This window comes from Elaeis guineensis, chromosome 1 (genome assembly GCF_000442705.2).
Source record: "Elaeis guineensis isolate ETL-2024a chromosome 1, EG11, whole genome shotgun sequence".
Lineage (NCBI taxonomy): Eukaryota > Viridiplantae > Streptophyta > Magnoliopsida > Arecales > Arecaceae > Elaeis > Elaeis guineensis.
The window spans coordinates 49,118,774-49,132,192 of NC_025993.2; positions in this window are offsets into that span (position 1 = coordinate 49,118,774).

The window sequence follows — 13,419 nt, forward strand, 5'->3', positions numbered from 1 at the left end:
AAAGACCATTCTTAGCTACTGTGAATACTGAAATCAACTGTCAGAATGGACTCATGAAGCTATCTTTTGAGAATATGACCATTGAACTAAATATATTCAATCTAGAATAGGAATCTACCCAGCATGCTGATGTAAATATAATTCAAGAGAAAATTTATGAACCCATTGACATTAGCGATGAGGAAGTTGATCTCAAGTCTAGTTTCTGGCCAATCAATGAATTGGAGGATATTAATGAAATTCTTATAGACTAAAAATAGCCAGAGACAAGAGCCCCCTACTGAACTAATCATTGAAATGGTTAAACCGTCACCCAAGCCATCAATAGAGGAGGCACCTAATTAGAATTGAAACCCCTCCTCGAGCACCTTAAGTATATATATTTAGGTCCAGCAAAAACCTTGCCTGTAATTACCACATTTAACCTAAATTCTAAACAAGAAAAGTTGTTAGCAATCCTGAGAGAGAATCATGAAGCAATAGGCTGGACCATGGTTGATATTTAGGGAATAAGTCCGATAGTTCCACACAAGATACACCTAGAGGAAGAGGCCAAACCAACTAGAGATGCTCAAAGAAGACTTAACCCAGCCATGAAGGATATAGTCAAAAAAGAAATCCTAAAGTTACTTGATAATGAAATTATCTATCCCATCTTTGATAGCTTGTGGGTGAGCCCTGTACAAGTGGTACCCAAAAATTCTGGGATAATAGTGGTCCAGAATGAAGTAAATGAAATTATCCCAACTAGGATCCAAACGGAGTGGAGGATCTGTATAGACTATAGAAAACTGAATGCTGTAACAAGAAAAGATCACTTTTCATTATCGTTTATTGACCAAATATTAGAGAAATTAGTTGGACAAGAGTTCTACTATTTTTTTGATGGATGCTCTAGCTATAATCAGATCCCTATAGCCCCCGAGGATTAGGAAAAGACTACATTCATTTATCCATTTGGAACTTTCACTTATAGGCGTATGCCCTTTGGATTATGTAATGCACCAGCAATTTTTCAGAGATGCATGATCAGTATTTTTTCTAATATGGTTGAACGATTTTTAGAGATTTTTATGGAAGACTTTTCTATTTTTGGCCCTACCTTCTTTGAATGCTTAAATCATCTGAGATTGTCCTAAAAGGATGTAAGGAGAAGTACTTAGTTTTCAACTAAAAAAAATATCAATTCATGGTTAGAAAAGGGATAGTTCTTGGGCATGTAGTTTCAAAAAAAAAATTGAAGTGGACAAAGCTAAAGTAAATTTGATTGCAAATCTTCTACTATCCAAATCTGTCAAAGAAATCTATTTATTTTTAGGATATGCTAGATTCTATAGAAGATTTATTATCAATTTTAGCAAAGTGGCTCGTACATTAACAAATCTGTTAGCAAAAGAAATCAAATTTGAGTTCACTCCTGAGTGCCTAGAGTCTTTTGAATTTCTTAAAAAGGTACTCATTTCAGCTCCTATTATTCATCCTCCTATCTAGTCTGAACCTTTTGAATTTATGTGTGATGCGTTTGATCATGCTGTGGGTACAATTTTAGATCAAAGAATTAATAAGCTGTCTAGAGTTATTTACTATGCAAGTAAAACTTAAATGATGTGCAACTTAATTACACTACTACTGAAAAGAAGTTCCTAGCCATTGTCTTTGCCTTAAAAATATTTAGGTCCTATTTAATTGAGTTACACATTATTGTTTATACTGATCACTCAGCCATTAGACATCTCCTAACAAAGAAGGACGCCAAGGCACACTTGATACGATAGATCCTACTCCTTCAAGAATTTGATATACAAATCAGAGACAAAAAAGGAATAGAGAATGCAGTAGCTGATTACTTATCCCAAATTATAGTTGCACCATCTAGTGAACCACTCATCAATAAATTTTTTTCTAATGAACAACTCATGTCTGTGTCCACTAAATTATGGTATGCCGATATTGTCGACTATTTAGTCATTGGTAAAGTCCCTTCTCATTGGACCACTCAGGACCAACACAAATTTTTTGCCCAAGTGAAGTATTTCATTTGGGATAATCCATATCTCTTTAAGCAGTATCCTGACCAAATCATTAGAAGGTGTATCTCCAAAAACGAGGTTAGAAGTATTTTATCTTTCTGTCATGACTAAGCATGTGGTGGTCACTTTGCGTCTAAGAAAATAGCTGCCAAAGTCCTCCAATGTGGATTCTATTGGCCTAATTTATTTAAGGATGCACATGAGTACTGTAGAGAAACATGATGTTTCTCAACCCAATCTGGGTGGTTGAAATTTTTTATGTGTGGGAGACCGATTTTATAAGTCTATTTTTCAACTCATTTGGAAATGAATACATTTTAGTAGCTGTCGACTATGCTCAAAGTGGGTAGAAGCCATTCTCTGCAGTCTACTGATAGCAAAGTAGTTATAAAATTTTTGAAAAAAATATTCTCTCCCATTTTGGCACTCCTAGAGCAATCATTAGTGATTGGGGGCACACTTTTGCAACTGATAGTTTGCCACATTAATGAAAAAATATAATGTCACCCACAAGTTGGCCACGCCTTATCATCCTCCAACTAGTGGGCAAGTAGAAGCATCCAACAGATAGATTAAACAAATTCTGAAGAAAATTGTTGATGCCAATAGAAAGGATTGGTCCTTGAAACTAGTTGATGCACTATGGGCATACCGAACCACCTTTAAGACCAATCTAAGAATGTCTCCTTATAGGATTGTATTTGAAAAATCTTGCCACTTGCCTGTTGAGTTAGAGCACAAAGCCATGTGGGCCATTAAAATTTTAAATATAGATTTAGACGTAGCCGGAAACCACAGGAAGCTTCAAATTAGTGAATTAGAGGAACTTAGAAATGAAGCTTTTGAGAATGCTAGGGGGTACAAGGAACGAACCAAAGTATTCCATGATCAAGTAATTAAGATAAAATCTTTTACTCCTAAATAAAAAGTTCTCTTGTATAATTTTAGATTACTCCTATTTTTTGAAAAGCTTAGGTCTAGATGGATATGACCATTCTTAGTTAAAGAAGTCTTCTCATATAGAGTTGTAGAAATTAAAAATTCAAGTAATGGTACTGTGTTTAAAGTTAATGATCAAAGATTAAAATCATTCTTGAAATTGCCCAAAAAATCTTTTGATGAAGCCATAGTTCTCTATGAATCAATTTATCTTGATTAATTTACTTGCAATATTTTGTCTGACTGAAGACATTAAACTTAGCGCTTCTAGGAGACAATCCAATTTCTTTAAACTAATATCTTTTCTATTGAATAGACAGAGATACCAATTTTTGAGCTTCGAATTTTCAAGCCAACATCACACTAGATCACCTTCAAAATAAAAACACATATTCACCAGGTGATATCTTTTTTTTTCTTTATTGCATTACATTTTCTTTCCTCCTTCATTAGAAATAATGATATTTAAGTTGGAGGGTTGGAAAAATCTTCTACCAATATTTTTAAAAAATTTTAAAAAATATATCTTTGAAAATATTTGAAATTAAAAAAAATTAAAAAAAATTGAATAAAACATGTTCCAAGAAAGAGAATCTTAAGCAAAATAGACTAGAAAAAAAGTAATAAGAGTTAGAGAGAATATTTGCTAATGACTGTCAAGTTAAGGAGTAAATTAGTTGGATAGATTTTAGTAGCTTACTTAGATCACTTAAAGGCTATTAGCACTTCTAACTGCACATGGACACTGACAAAGCAAAATAGGTACTAATTGTAAGGCCAACTGAGGATTCAATTATTACTTAAAATTGGTGATTGATATACACTCCAATCAAAAATTTAAATTTGAGGAAAGAGCTACCTGTCTAAAATAAAAATATAAAATACAGAGTATATATAGATTACCTTAAACTTAGTAACCGAATTTCTGCACCTAAGTCAAGTGTGGAGGTTCGCATCAAATAATGAAGGGAAGGTCAGGATGCTTAGCACTAAAAAAAAAAAAAAGAGACAGTGTGAAAGCTACCTTAGTTTATGAACTTTATTTGAGGGTGTATAGAAAATTAACCAAAATAAAGTGATAAGAGAAGATACATTTGTTTTTTACAAGTCAGTACTCAAATGCTAAGTTGGTCATCATAAATACAAGTGCTGTAGATCTTTCGATGTATTCTAAGGAAGTTTTTAATGGTACTAACTATAAAATTTACTTCTAAAACTCAATATTTAGTTAGTGATACTTACTAGACTTTTTGACTTTCAATCCTAGGTCTACTTTTGTAAAAGAAGATCTTAATGAAATATTATCATATATATATATATATATATATATATATATATATATATATATATATATATATATATATATATACATACATACTGTATTGCTAATGAAATATTATCAAATATATATATATATATATATATATATATATATATATATATATATATATATTGTATTGCCAAGAGACTAGCAATAAATATGTTGGGAGTATGATAAATGCATGAATTTACCCATAAAAAATATTAATTTATGAATCAAATTATTTTTATTTTTTTAAAATTGATACTTCTTCATATATTTTATAGGAAAAATATATACCAATATAAAGAGCCTGATCCACAGGCTTAAATAAATCAAATGGAACCCAAAAAGGAATTAAAACAGGCCCTAAAATCTATGTCAAAGTCTACCCAGCAAATTGGTCATGGACCAGATTCATATGGAAGCTTGATGGTTGAGCATTCAATTCAAATAAATGGAGCATGAGACCAAGTGCGGCTGAAGCAAGTGGGCACAGCACATGAGAGGGATGTGGTCTTGGTTCAAATGTAGAACTGGGCGTTTCTCTATTTGGTTCGCAGGAGTAACTTAAATAAGATCCGCAGAGACATTTAATAAGGCTCAGAAGGTGGTCTAGCGGGCTTCCAAAAGAATAAAGCCAGGAGATGTTTTAAAAGGAAAAGAAGTGTGGGTCCATGCGGTTTGAATGCTAAGAAGCGCAGCCTCTTGCGCATTGGCTCTTGCAAGCGGCAAACAGGGCGCGGTTCGGCATGTGGGTCCAAGGATGCGAGGTCTTTTGTGGACATAGAAAGAAAGCTGAGGTAAAGATGTGGAATGGACGCGACGGCGTACAGCGAGCGAATGCGGAAAAAAAAAAGGCCTAGGACACGCAACAGAGATAGAGATACTTTTAGAATTAAAAAAAAAAAAATCACCCCTCTTTTTTCTATTGAATCAACTATCCATTCATTCATCCATTCTTTGCAAATAAAATCCTAACTATTCATCTACTCTTTCTTTTTAGTCTCACATCTAAAAACTGTAAACATCTTTTCCCCCTAACAACTATAAATAAAGGCCAATATCTCTACTCTTAGATATTTCTCTCTCCACATCATAATTCTTGTAGGAGGCTAGTGTGACAGATAGGCATACCCAACTTTTAAATTTTTAAACCTCCTTGTTTTTATTTTCTTCCACCTTCCAACATACGAGAGAGAGAAAGAGTTTATTTTATTTGATCTTCTGTTCTAACTCCCAGCCTCGTTAATAGTTTAAGAGTTAAAAATTTTTTGTATCAGAATTTTGTTCAGCAATAAACTAGTTTCTCTATTTAATTTCTGTAATTTTAATTTTTACAATAGAGTAATTTAAATTTTTACATATTTTAATTCTATAATTTTTAATTTCTGCAAATTAAATTCCAAAAAGCAGCATAAGATTTTATTTTATTTTATTTTTGAACTTAAAATTAAACTATGTCTGGCTAAGCAACCCCTCTGGGATTTGCGATAAAACTAGACCATGAATAAAAGCCTTCACCTTTGAATTTTTCTTTTCGAGCTTTTAATTTTTAGAGTCCTCCCTTCATCTTTCTTACCAAGAGACTTCATGGGCTATTGTTGGGTCAGAATCCCTTCATAGTCCATACTTGATTCGGTGCAAGAGAAGATATTTGGTAGAAGGCTTACAAATCATGGAACCCTTTCTTCTCTTTCCTTATAGAAACTTTGATAGGTTATAGTTGGGTTTGAGTCCCTTCACAGCTCAAACTTGGATAACACAAGAGAAAAAAAAAAACTCTTAATTAAGGTGAAAGCGAAATACTTGATGAATTATAGTTGAGTTAAATTTCTTCATGATCCATGCTTGTTTATATTTTACATTTTAATCAAGGGATATTGTTGGGTATAAAATACCCACAGCCGAAGTCCTCAGCAGAATCTGCGCAAACAGACTCCGCCCGGACTCCTACGGGAGCCGGGCTCAGTCCTCAACATCAGCTGCCGGTAAGCCTTGTCCGGACTCCTACGGGAGCCGGACTTCGCCTTTAACTTTAATTGCAGGAAGACTCCGCCCGGACTCCTACGGGAGCCGGGCTTCGTCCTCGACTCCAACGGCTGCAGACAGACTTCATCCGGACTCCTACGGGAGCCGGACTCCGCCAACAACTTCAACCGCAAATAGACTCCGCCTGGACTCCTACGGGAGCCGGGCTCAGTCCTCGACATCAGCTGCCGGTAAGCCTTGTCCGAACTCCTACGGGAGCCGGACTTCGCCTTTAACTTTAATTGCAGGAAGACTCCGCCCGGGCTCCTACGGGAGCCGGGCTTCATCCTCGACTCCAACGCTGCAGACAGACTTCGTCCGGACTCCTACGGGAGCCGGACTCCGCCAACAACTTCAACCGCAAACAGACTCTGCCCGGACTCCTACGGGAGCCGGGCTCAGTCCTCGACATCAGCTGCCGGTAAGCCTTGTCCGGACTCCTACGGGAGCCGGACTTTGCCTTTAACTTTAATTGCAGGAAGACTCCGCCCGGACTCCTACGGGAGCCGGGCTTCGTCCTCGACTCCAACGGCTGCAGACAGACTTCGTCCGGACTCCTACGGGAGCCGGACTCCGCCAACAACTTCAACCGCAAACAGACTCCGCCCGGACTCCTACGGGAGCCGGGCTCAGTCCTCGACATCAGCTGCCGGTAAGCCTTGTCCGGACTCCTACGGGAGCCGGACTTCGCCTTTAATTTTAATTGCAGGAAGACTCCGCCCGGGCTCCTACGGGAGCTGGGCTTCGTCCTCGACTCCAACGGCTGCAGACAGACTTCGTCCGGACCCCTACGGGAGCCGGACTCCGCCAACAACTTCAACCGCAAACAGACTCCGCCCGGACTCCTACGGGAGCCGGGCTCAGTCCTCGACATCAGCTGCCGGTAAGCCTTGTCCGGACTCCCACGGGAGCTGGACTTCGCCTTTAACTTTAATTGCAGGAAGACTCCGTCCGGGCTCCTACGGGAGCCGGGCTTCGTCCTCGACTCCAACGGCTGCAGACAGACTTCGTCCGGACTCCTACGGGAGCCGGACTCCGCCAACAACTTCAACCGCAAACAGACTCCGCCCGGACTCCTACGGGAGCCGGATTTCGTCCTTAACATCAGCTGCCGGTAAGCCTTGCCCGGGCTCCTATGGGAGCCGAACTTCGCCTTTAACTTTAATTGCAGGAAGACTCCGCCCGGGCTCCTACGGGAGCCCGGCTTCGTCCTCGACTCCAACGGCTGCAGACAGACTTCGTCCGGACTCCTACGGGAGTCGGACTCCGCCAACAACTTCAACCGCAAACAGACTCCGCCCGGACTCCTATGGGAGCCGGGCTCAGTCCTCAACATCAGCTGTCGGTAAGCCTTGTCCGGACTCCTACGGGAGCCGGCCTTGTCCAGACTCCTATGGGAGCCGGACTTCGCCTTTAACTTTAATTGCAGGAAGACTCCGCCCGGGCTCCTACGGGAGCCGGGCTTCGTCCTCGACTCCAACGGCTGCAGACAGATTTCATCCGGACTCCTACGGGAGCCGGACTCCGCCAACAACTTCAACCGCAAACAGACTCCGCCCGAACTCCTACGGGAGCCGGGCTCCGTCCTCAACATCAGCTGCCGGTAAGCCTTGCCCGGGCTCCTACGAGAGCCGGACTTCGCCTTTAACTTTAATTGCAGGAAGACTCCGCCCGGGCTCCTACGGGAGCCGGGCTTCATCCTCGACTCCAACAGCTGCAGACAGACTTCGTCCGGACTCCTACGGGAGTCGGACTCCGCCAACAACTTCAACCGCAAACAGACTCCGCCCGGACTCCTACGGGAGCCGGGCTCAGTCCTCGACATCAGATGCCGGTAGGCCTTGTCCGGACTCCTACGGGAGTCGGATTTCGCCTTTAACTTTAATTGCTGGAAGACTCCGCCCGGGCTCCTACGGGAGCCGGGCTTCATCCTCGACTCCAACGGCTGCAGACAGACTTCGTCCGGACTCCTACGGGAGCCGGACTCCGCCAACAACTTCAACTGCAAACAGACTCTGCCCGGACTCCTACGGGAGCCGGGCTCCATCCTCAACATCAGCTGCCGGTAAGCCTTGCCCGGGCTCCTACGGGAGCCGGACTTCGCCTTTAACTTTAATTGCAGGAAGACTCCGCCCGGACTCCTACGGGAGCTGGGCTTCGCCTTTAACTTTAACTGCAAGTAGACTTCGTCCGGACTCCTACGGAAGCCAGACTCCGTCTTCTAATCCGACTGCGGAAAGACCTCACCCAAACTCTTACGGATACCGGACCTCGCTACCGACTCCAACCGAACTTCGACCGACAAGTCTGGACCCCCTGACAGACCACAATAACGGACAACACTGCTCCACTCCCTGCGGCGGACTCTACGCAGCTCCATCACTCCCTGACAGGCCGCAGTAACGGTCACAGCACTACTCCGCTCCCTACGACGGGTCTCGCGCAGCTCCACTACTCCCTGGCAGGCCACAATAACGACCACGATCCTGCTCCACTTCCTGCGACGGATACCGCGCGATTCTCCCATCCGCTGGCAAATCGCGACAACAGACGCCGCCCCACTCCCCGCGGCAGACTCCACGTGGCACACTCCGGTGATAGCCACGGGTCCACTCCACTACTCTTCGCAGCAAACTCCGCCTGACCCTGGGCGGCTCACTGCCAGACGGTTACGGATGTCGCTATCAGACTATTGCCCCCTCCGCCTATAAATGGGGACCCCAGATACGTTATTCTATAAGCTCTAATCTTTCATCTAAAAACTCTGCTAAATTCTTCATTCGAGCACTCCATTCTTGTTGAGGCAGAGAACTGACTTGAGCGTCGGAGGGTCTTGCCGAAGCAACCCCACCTCCGGTTTAGACTTCCTTTGCAGGTCCCGGCGGCGACCGCGACTTCTCCGACTCCAGCTTCTCCGACGCAAGCGGATTTTTGCACCAACAGGATTGGCGCTAGAGGAAGGGTCTGTGTCTTCGCAGTACCCTTGTTCTTAAAGGAGCGCTCAGCGGATCCACCTCTGATCGTCTTTTCCGACACCCACTCCTTGTTTTCCCCCACGGGATCCGTACTTGATGCCTCCCCGCAAGGCATCCACGCGACGGTCCACGGCCTCTGCGGCCAGATCCTAGGCTCCGGCCTCCCCTCCTGTTTCTCAACCTCCTCCTCCTCCTCCGGTGGCGGCGATCGGCGTGGAGCAGTTTGACCTGCTGGCGCAGCAGGTCAGAGGCCTCACCGAGGCTGTGCAAGCTATGCAGCAGCAGCAGCTGCAGGCATCGGTACGCCCGAAAAGGGCATCCCCGAAACACCAGAATCTGGCGGCGGGGCGGGCCACCTGGGCCAGCCGCCCCGTCCTTCCTGGAAAAATGAACCCGAGGGTAGAGAGCCCTCAATCGGACCACGACTCCACCCCTGGAAGATCCCTGCCCTCGTTCTGCCAGAGGACCCTCGAGACTCGAAGTCGAGAGGATTTCCTGGACCGGAGGCTCCAGGAGATGAATCGGCGGATCGAAGAACTCCGCCATGCGCCCTCCGCTTATGGTGAGGATATTTGTACTGACCCTCCCTTTTCCCAAATGATCATGCAGGAACCAATCCCGCCAAACTTCAAGCTTCCCCAGTTCGAAAGCTACGACGGGACTTCGGACCCGGTTGATCATCTGGAGGCCTTCCGGACGATGATGCTGCTTCACGGTGCTCCTGATGCCATCTTATGTCGGGCCTTCCCGTCCACCTTGAAGGGAGCAGCGAGGAACTGGTACTCGGCTTTGAAACTGGGTACCATCTTTTCCTTCGATCAAATGAGCCACCAATTTGTGGCCCATTTTGTCAGCAGCCGGCACCCCCGGAAGGGTTCGAAATCCCTCATCAACATCAAGCAAAGGGAAGGGGAGTCCATTCGGGCCTACATCAACCGCTTCAACATCGCGGCGCTGGAGGTCCGGAACTTGGACCAATCAGTCGCAATGGCCGCCCTGAAGGGTGGCCTTCAGAAGAATGACCTTTTGTTCTCTCTGGAGAAGAAGTATCCTAGGGATTTTGCTGATTTGCTGGCCCGGGCCGAAGGGTACGCCCGAGCGGAAGAAGCCTTCAAAATGAAGGATGAAGAGACGGCGAGGGAGCGGCAAGCGGGAGACTCGAGTAAGCCCGCAATTGAAAAAAGGCCAAAGGAAGCCCGGCTGCGTTCTCGATCCCCTCCTAGCCATAAGCGCGCCCATACTCCACCCCGGGCGCACAGACAGAGAAGCCCGGATCGTGGGGTTTGGCGGGGTTCCTCGCCAGGGAGATTCCGCAACTACGCCCCCCTCAACGCCTCGAAGGCCCAGATATTGATGGAGGTCAGGGAGCAGCTACCTAGGTCGGAGAGGATGCGCACACACCCCGGGAAGCGCAACCCCAACAAGTTCTGCCTCTACCACCGCGACCACGGCCACGACACAGAGGAATGCATCCAGCTCTAGGATGAGATCGAGGAGCTCATTCGGCGAGGTCGACTCGACAGGTTCATCCGACGCAGGCCTGAGGGTAGAGGAGATCGGCCAAGGGCCCTTCCGCAGCCTGAGCCGCCAAGAAGGGAGGAGCAACTCGGGGACCGGCCTCCCATCGGGACCATCGACTCCATCACCGGAGGACCTCAAGGAGGAGCGGACCATCCGCGACCGTGAAACTCAGAAAATCTGTAAATGTATCACTTACGATTTCACCTTGAATCTAAATTTCTTTCTACTTGACGTACTCTTCCCATCTGGCGTGGATTTATTACGACTGGATATGACCCCTCCAAACGCTTGGAGCAAAGTTATGTTAGGAATGGGGGAGAACCCCATCCTAACATACCTAAAATGAAAGTCCGACTATCTCAAAATTGGATGGGGGGAGAGGCCTTACAACGCCCTAATGTGCCCCCACAGCCATGTCAGGAACAGGAGGAGAACTTCGTCCTGACATGGGCAAAGTCAAAGGCCCGATTCTTTTAGACCGGATGGGGGGAGAGGCCTTACAACACCCTAATGTGCCCCCACAGCCATGTCAGAAACAGGAGGAGAACCTTGTCCTGACATGAGCAAAGTCAAAGGCCCGGTTCTTTTAGACCGGATGGGGGGAGAGGCCCTACAATGCCCTAATGTGCCCCCACAGCCATGTCAGGAATAGGAGGAGAATCTCGTCCTGACATGAGCAAAGTCAAAGGCCCGGTTCTTTTAGACCGGATGGGGGGAGAGGCCTTACAGCGCCCTAATGTGCCCCCATAGCCATGTCAGGAACAGGAGGAGAACCTCGTCCTGACATGAGCAAAGTCGAAGGTCCGGTTCTTTTAGATCGGATGGGGGGAGAGGCCTTACAGCACCCTAACGCACCCCCACAGCCATGTCGGGAACGGGAGGAGAACCTCGTCCTGACATGAGCAAAGTCGAAGGCCCGGTTCTTTTAGACCGGATGGGGGGAGAGGCCTTACAGCACCCTAACGCGCCCCCACAGCCAAGTCAGGAACGGGAGGGGAACCTCACCCTGACTCGAGCAAAGTGGAAGGCCCGGACTCCTACGGGAGCCGGGCTCCATACACAACGCCAAGAAAGACTTCACCCGGACTCCTACGGGAGCCGGGCTCCGTCCACAACGCCAAGAAAGACTTCACCCGGACTCCTACGGGAGCCGGGCTCCGTCCACAACGCCAAGAAAGACTTCACCCAGACTCCTACGGGAGTCAGACTCCGTCCACAACGCCAAGGAAGACTTCACCCAGACTCCTACGGGAGTCGGGCTCCGTCCACAATGCCAAGGAAGACTCCCCCCGGACTCCAGGCTCTACCCGGACTCCTACGGGAGCCGAGCTCCACCCGCGACTTCTGCAGCAAGGGCTGATGGTGACGAAACCCAGCCGCCCAACAAGATCGGATGAAAGAAAAAAGCCCCTCAGCGGTACCTCCTCGCTTTTATGCAACCCCACGAAAAGCGGGGGGAGGGCTCTCACTCTGAGAAGAGGAGGAAAATTAAAAAAGGACTTTGTCTCAACTGAAACGGGGGGTTCCTACCGAACACCCCCGACCTCTGAAAAGACTTTCGACACCGCTTAGGAAGACAACGACATCCCTGAAGTAGCGCGGAGCCCGGATGGTCAAGCTCGGGCTTGCGACCGTGTACGACGAGAAAGGTGAGCCAATGCATCGACGACCGGGCACCTTCCCCCCCCCAACGATGTCAACATCAGACAGGTCAAACGATAAGAAGAGTTCGACGAATAGCAATTTAGCGCAACGCGCGGACGAGGTAACACAAAACACCCTTTTCATTCCATTTTCGATATACACGCTACAAAGCCCGGAAGGCCAAGAAAAGAAAAGCAAAACGACAAAAAGGGAAGTAAATACATGAAAAGATAAAAAGAGCTCTAAGAGGGCCCGGCTCCCTCCGACCTAGAATTATCTACTCCATCCCTTAACCAGGACTGCCTTAAATTCTCAATTTCTTCTTCTAGCTCTCCCTTTTTCTGCAGCGCATCATGGAGCGCCCGACGAAGTTGCTGGCTCTCAGCCTCCGCCTCTCGACGCCTCTTCCTCAAGACCTCGGATTCTGCCTCCGCGTCCGCGACGGCCCGCTGCTCGTACACTAGTTGGATCTTCAGTTGTTGCAGTTCAGCTGTCTTTTCCCCGAGGGAGACAGAAATCCCCTCAACGGTGCCTCTTAGGGCTTGGAGCTCATCAGAATCTCGGGCAAAAGTAAGCTGCGTCCTGCTAGCCAGCTGCCTCTGGAGACGGACGACTTCGTCGGCCGCCGCCCTGAATCTCCCTTTATACTCTTCCACCTGCCTGCGCCAGCTAGCCCGATGCACGTCGTGGCTCACCTCGGCATCCTGAAGCTGCTGCTGAAGGTCGGAGACCTTCTTCGACCACTTCTGGTCACCGTCGACCCGGGCCAAGAGTCGGGATGAATTTCCTTTCAGCTGGCCGATCTTCCCCTTCGCAGCTGACAGTTCCACCTTGAGGGCGCTGATCCTGGTGGCCTGGGCCCAAATTCGATCGCTGGCACTCTTCTTGCATTCCTCGAGTTCCTTCACGAAGTCCGCCTTCCTACGGCTATACTCCATGATCCCCTTCACGTGGAGATTCCGAAAGTGGGTGGCCTCAG